Source organism: Penaeus monodon, chromosome 1 (assembly GCF_015228065.2).
Source record: "Penaeus monodon isolate SGIC_2016 chromosome 1, NSTDA_Pmon_1, whole genome shotgun sequence".
Taxonomy (NCBI): domain Eukaryota; kingdom Metazoa; phylum Arthropoda; class Malacostraca; order Decapoda; family Penaeidae; genus Penaeus; species Penaeus monodon.
Window position 1 is genome coordinate 57,085,768 of NC_051386.1, and position 7,500 is coordinate 57,093,267.

The window sequence follows — 7,500 nt, forward strand, 5'->3', positions numbered from 1 at the left end:
TACTTCTTTCTACTCTCTCCCTCTTTCACCCTCCTCCTTCTACCTCTTGCCTCCTCTCTCCCTCTCTCTTTCTCTTTCCAGCTTTGCCTCCCCTCTCCCCTCTCTCTCCCCAACCATCCTTAAATTCATCCATTTTTAGCCCTGCCTCTGCTCCCTCACATTTCCCTCTTATTCCTCCTTAATATCCTCCATCTCCTTTGCTCCCTTATCCCCTTCCCCCCATCCCCCAATCCTCTCTTATCTCTGAGCCTCTTTCTTCCTTCCCCTCTCATTCCCTTTACATACTCCCTCTTCCCTTATGAAGTCCCCTACGTCTTCCCTCCCTTTGTTTTTAAGCTCCTTACCCACCCTTCCTATCTTTCCTCTTTAAGCCTTCTTCCCCTCCTTTTCTCCCCCTTTTCCTTTTCTTTTTTTAAATCCCCTTTCTTCTTCCCCTTCCTTTCTCCTTCTCCTACAACCTTCCTTCTTTACATCCCCCCCTCTCGTGCGATAGATTAAACTGATGGTCTAACAACTTCAATACAGTGTACTTGTCTTGATGAATGATAATGATGGTGATAATGATGATGATGATAAAAATGATAATAACAGGTAGAATGGGATAGATTTCGTAAGTTGATATCTGAGACACACACGCGCGCGCGCGCGCGCGCACACACACACACGCACACATACACACACTCGCGCAAAGCATACAGGCATGAAATTACGAAATCTATCCCATTCTACCAATTATCATTATTGTTATCATCATTATCGCCACCGTGTTGCCAATTAACATACCATTTTATATCAAAATGAAACAACATCAACTCTTCAGTCACATGGAGTCATATGATTCAGTACCAAATTGCGTTACTAATTAATGAATGAATAAATGGTGTGCAGTTATAATATATACAAAAATGTTTGTTTCTTATCAGTGACAAAAGAAATGAAAGAAATGTTATTATAATAATAGCGTTTCCTGCCATTCATTTTTTTTCTCTCACTCTCTTTTTATTTCAATAAATATACAGAATTATTTACGGGCAGTTATGAATAAGGAATTCACGTAGAGCACATAAACTATATCAGGCTATATGAATATCACATAACATTACATTTCTTATGAATTTGAAGCATCATCTACTATTTACTAGCAGAATCCTCTCAACAAGAACCATTATATTTTATTTTTATCTTCTCAGCATCATCCCTTAAAGATTTTGTGGATCGAGTATCCAAGTCCACACAGCACGTAGAGGTTGGTGGCAAAATTTGAAGATGATAACAAATGAGAAATAATGATTTGCGGTTGGGGTACAACGTTCTTGTGAATTCAGTAAAATTACACTTATATATGTTTGTTTGTTTGTTTGTTTGCTTTTTGCTTCTAACTAACCCTTGTGCAAGGAATGGTCAAGGTTACCATCTACTAGCAGTGTGAGATTTTAAAAAGGGTCGGTAAGACTTTGAGCTGAGCACATTACAATGGATCGCATACCACACATGAAAGGATACAAGTCTAAGTGAATATCACTGCAACTCACTATGATTATAAATAAGATGGAATGTAAACCAGGTATGTAATTTGCAGTACACCTATTTCATGTTTCATAAAAAATAAAAAAATAAAAAAAATAAAAAATAAAATAAAATAAAATAAATAAAAAAACACCCTCTCTAAGTGAGTTTGTAGTAAAAAAAAAAAAAAAAAAAAAAAAAAAAAAAAAAAAAAAAAAAAAAAAAAACACCTTATAATAGTTTTTGTATAAATCATTACATAAATATATCAGTAATTTTCATCAAAATATATAAAAATTTTTATTCATTGCTGTGGAATTCTGCACCACTTTATCCACATTTGTAATACTGTGTTTTAGTAAGCTGAATTAATTCAGTCACTAATTTCACAGACCAATTCTTAAAATGAAAGGACAACGCAAAGACAAGTAACCATCATTACTGTATGCTGTTTTCCTTAGTGTTTTTGAAAACTCAATTACAAATTTCTACATCTGAAGATTTTTAGTTATAAATGAATATATGATAATCATATATATTTTTCAAATGGTTAATGGTTAGCAGTAAAAGGTCATATAGCACTATGGTAAAGTATTGTGGCGAAAAGGGTGGAAATGAGTTTACGATCAGGATATGATGTGTAAGATGTCAAAGGTTATAGAACGCTGTAACATAAAATGATTGTGAAAAGGTTATGGGGGGAGCAAATGGAATACGGTGGGGATTTGTGAAAGGGGATGAAATTTAAAAGTATACAGCGATCAGATCAAATGGAGGGTATGGGGAAAACTGCAGAAGAGCTATTTTGAAATAATCAAAGGGTAATGCGGTAAGAAATTATAGTTGTAGAATTTCTAACCAGAGAATGAGATAAGGGAACAGGGAAAGGTGGTGAAGTATCGGGAAGAATGTTAGGATAATGGGGAAGGAAGAGGGAATGGTGATGCACACGGAGGAGGAGAGGATGGGGTGTTTTTGGGTGAGTGGGAGGAAGAGGGGTAAGAACTTGAGGAGGAGGAAGATGGATAACGGCAAATACTTTGAATGTAGAGCGAATAGGTATAGAGGGATTAGAGGGTGGATGAGGAAGAGGAGCATTCTCTTGGGTCATGTTTAGGAACTTTTGGATGTCTTCAAGGGTTTCTAGAGGGGAGCTGGGTAAAGAGGACTGAGAGACAAAGACTTTCTGTGGAGAAGAGTGAATAGATGTCCGAGGAGCAGAGGGAGAGATGGGTGTAGGAGAGGATGTGATAGATGATGGAGTAGAACGTTTAAACTGTCTGGCGCGACAGGGTAGAGTGAGGAGGAGGAGGGGTAGGCACCGGGGAAGTGATAGAGATTGCAGTATGTGGATTTAGACTGGAAAACGAATTTGCCTGGGGAAGAGTAGAAGTAGAGATAGTATGGTTCATGGTAGAGAGAAAAGATACTGGGGGAGATCCTGAGATTTCTTGAGAATATGGAAGAGGACCAGAGCGAACTGCTACCTCAGATTCGAGCCTGTAGGCAGGGCAGCTCCCACAGAATGCATTGTTGAAAGAGGGGTATTGTCAGAGTACAGGGCCATAGGGAGAATTACAAAGAATCAATCCCATTTGGCTGGGCCAAAAAGGGCACTCAAAAGGTTTGCAGAGGTGGAAGCACATGGATGAGGGAGGGAGGAATATGGGGTGATATGGAGAGAGGTAGTACTTTTGGGAAGAGGACATTAACGATAAAGATTAGTAATAAGGCTGGAAGGGGTAGACGATGAAGAGATGGAGTGGAGAATGTTCAAAGAGAGGAAGGAGTGTATTCTGGAGGTTGAGTAATGACCTGAGCGGATGATTCGGAATGGATAAAGTTGACAGCAAACACCAAAGGGGTATTAGTATCAGTGGTCGGAGCCGTGGTCAAAAAAGAGGCAGGGGTAAGAAAACCCATGAAATCAAATTGCCTTAATGCCCCTAGTAAGGGTAAAAATCTTTATTATTGGTCATGGTGAGTCTGTAATATATGGGGAGAGGGAACAGTCTACCCTGGAGGCCGTTCATGACTGACACAAAGCCAGCCTTTCATCCTTTCAGCACAGCCCTCACACCTTATTAAGTGGGCAGAAGAAAGGAACAAAGAACGAAAGAAAAGGAAAGGGGGAAAAGACAAGATCATGCAAAATTAGTTGAGGCAAGGGCTGAGGTTCCAGTCTCCATCTCCTAACCCCCTCCACAAAAACAAGCAAGGGATTAGGTGGGTATTGTGGCAAAAAGATTGGAGAAAATAAGTTAAGAATAAGAATACGATGTGTTAAATATCAAAAGTTGTAGAACAATGTAGGAAAGAATGGTAGTGAAAGAAAAGGGTATAGAGGGGTAGCAAATAGAATATGGTGGCAATTTATATTTTTCTTTTTTTTTTTATCAATCAGGAAAATAATACACTAAACAGGTTTACCTTTATATTCTCTGTGATATATTTGCAGTATAATACTATTACAAAAACTATTTCTTTGCTATAAGCAGCAATATCTGTAAGTTTTTTATTTAAAAAAACTACCACAGGAAATGCCAACAAAAATGTTTACAGTGCAGTAAACTTCCTAACAAGTCTATTTAAATTTGAGGGGGTTCTGAGTTCAGTTTCTTAGTACATCTCTTTTCAAACCTTTATTCTCTGTAATATTGATCAACACAACATTTAGTTTTTGTCCAACTTCTGAAAAAAATTGTCTTTAATGTAAATTTATATGGGCTAACATAAATTGTATTAATATCTTTGACACAAGATCTGAAACTAAGCATAATGGAGAACTGAATCATCATTTTATATTATGTACTTCCCCTGTTCAGATTTTCTAAATAATACTTTTATTTTATGGGATTTGGTCTCCTTTTGAAACCAGGGTGCACTTGTACCCACACTTCGAATCTAGATTACAGTCTCTACTGTCTTGCACAACTATTTATGCACAACCAAGCATAGGTTGAAAAATTATTCCTCTGTTTCAATGATCATTTCAAGTAATTTTAAAAATAGATTTTGGATTCAAGTTATAACATAGTGATCCTTAGAATTCCTTTAATTATATACAATGTATTATGAAGTCAAACTCCATCTGACATTCCTATATTATATTTAGCCTCTGCTGCTTACTCCTTTGAACTGGTGGTATAAAAGCAGCTCTTCATCACTTTATCTCCTTCCCTCACCCTGACCACAACTTATGATACTAGTTCCATTGTTTTGCTGCCAACAAAAAAGAAAATGTGGACGACCCTCCCTCATCACCTTCAATCGCTGCCAACCTGCTACTTGGTCCTCACCATCCTGTTCTCTGCCATACCATTGTTTCTTTGAGCTGTCTTCTGTCAAGGCCACATGATGAGATGTTTGTGCCAACAAGTCGAGGGGACAACTCTCCAATGAGCAATTTGAATCATACTCTGAGACTACATGAATGTTCAATTCAACTAGCAATTACTCTTATATGAGTAACTAGACCACAAGCTTCCCATGTTTTGCCCTCATGTTAAAATGTGATCCATCAATGTTTTTTGTTTTTGTTTCCATCATACATATATTCTATGAATATTATTACTGTTCATATCAAATATTTTACTATCTAGACCAATCTTCCATAAAGTCTAGATATAAAATGATGTACAAATAATACAAATATATAGTCCCTATAATAACAAACTCACATAATTAAACTTATTAATATATGTATATTATAATATATATATATATATAATAAATATATATATAATATATATATACTATATAAATATATATATATACTATTATATAATACATAATATATATATATATTATATATATATATATATATATAAATATATATATATATATAAATATATATAAATTATATATATATATATATATATATATATATATATATATATATATATATAATATATAATTATATATATAAGATACAATATATATATATATATATTATATATATAATATATAATATATATACTATATATATATATATATATATATATATATATATATATAGACATACATATACATATACATATACATATATATACATACATACACATACAAACACATATGTACACATATATATACATACATACATACATACATACATACATACATACATACATACATACATACATACATACATACATACATACACATGTAGATATAGATATATATATGTATATATATATATATATACATATATACATATATACATATATACATATATACATATGTACACATATATACATATATGCATACATTCATACATATATGCATACATTCATACATAATTTACATACATACATACATACATGTAAAACAACTGAGGCACCAAAAATAAAAACAAAGCAATAAAAGTAAAAGGCTCACGAACCCGCAAGGTATGAGGCAAGCTTTCAGTGGAGGCACCTAGCACAGTGACCAGTAACAGGAGTTGCACCTCTGGAATGTTGTTCACCTAGACCTATAGTTATCTTGAGGTCATTTGGTTCATGACAGGGAACTCTTTTTATTTCATTTATATGTGTGCTTCAAACAGACCTTTCATAAGGTGTATATCCCATTCAAACTTAGCAGGTTTATATGGTGGTCAGTAAATCCTCACACTTCACACATATTGCTGGGAGGAAAAGAGAGCCACTGTTAGATACGCCTTTTACCTTTTGCTAGAGTCCACTGAACAGTTATTCCCTATACTAAGAAGTCTTGCAAACCCAGGGACTCATTATTTAACCCATTGCCGACGGGTGGCATGTACACACATGCCATGGCATGGCGGGACCATCTGCCGGGGGCACGTACGCACATGCCATAGAGTATGCATGGACATGCCATGAGGTTTTTTTTGTTACAATCACGGCAAAAGATTATTTTTTTGCCATTGAAAGTGCGATTAAGTCGGTTCTAACACTTTCTCATTTTTACCATGCAACAAACAAAAAAAATGCAACAAACTGACAATTTCAACTCCATGATGCCACACACTGCTTATTTTATTCGGACTATAGACCGAATAATGATCAACTATGGAGTCTATATAACAACAAAAATACCCTTCAGTCTCGATTTATCAGGAAGTTTGGCAAGTAGAGACTGTTAAAAATAATGAAAATTGAAAATACAACATATCTTCGTAGTATTACGAAGAAACGGCATGGGATGCTGGTATTTGGCATGAGTGGTCGCGCATGCTCGGGCGACGATATAAGCCCCCGGCAGCTAGGCCCCGGCCTCTATGAATGCTACCCGTCAATTATGGGTTAAATGCTGCCAAGAAAATGTAGTGTTCAGTGTAGTATTTTGTGAAACGTCTATACACAAAAATGGTTCCACAATTGCTTAGCCGTCAAGAAGTCTAATATTAAACCTCGCAAACTCACCATTTCCTTGAGTTTTTTAATTCTTTTTCTCTTTCTTAATAATCATATCAATATCAGGGATATTATTATCATGGGCTTAATAACTATTATATTTCATTGATATAACTAACAGCAATTTAAAATAAAAATAAAACATTTCCAAAAATCAAGGAAAAGGGGAAACAGGTGAGATAGAAAATACTTGTAATTGGCTCAATGGTAACTAAGTACATGCCATCTTGGAGTCAGCTATGTGTAAAGACAATTAATAAACTAAACTCATAATGGCATGGCAAGTACTTTTACATGCCATTCCTAGTGGCATCGGGTTAACTGGAATGAAAGCCCAATGATCTCCAGTCATCTCTAATAATTACCATGTTCTTAACAAAACAAAGAAATTAAATACACCATTTTTTCTAGTTTTAACATGAAATAAAATACACTTTAAAAAATAGAAACATTACATTCAAATCTACATCAAAATGTGGTAACATACAAAGAAATACAAGAGTATCCCAATTCATATACATAAACATATATAAATATATACATTAATAAATATTTATATATATATATATATATATATATATATATATATATATATATATATATATATATATATATA

The 7,500-nt window shown here is 34.5% G+C and overlaps 1 protein-coding gene across 4 annotated transcripts in view; it reads right to left on the bottom strand.

Annotated features, from left to right (window-relative positions):
• Window positions 1-7,062: 7,062 nt before the first annotated feature.
• LOC119574649 (3'(2'),5'-bisphosphate nucleotidase 1-like) overlaps window positions 7,063-7,500 on the bottom strand; it is an 11,820-nt gene continuing 11,382 nt past the window's right edge. For all 4 annotated transcript variants that reach the window (XM_037922052.1, XM_037922034.1, XM_037922045.1 and 1 more), the window contains one exon: window positions 7,063-7,500. This exon is cut by the window's right edge and continues 316 nt beyond it. The gene's annotated coding sequence lies outside the window, so the exon portion shown is untranslated.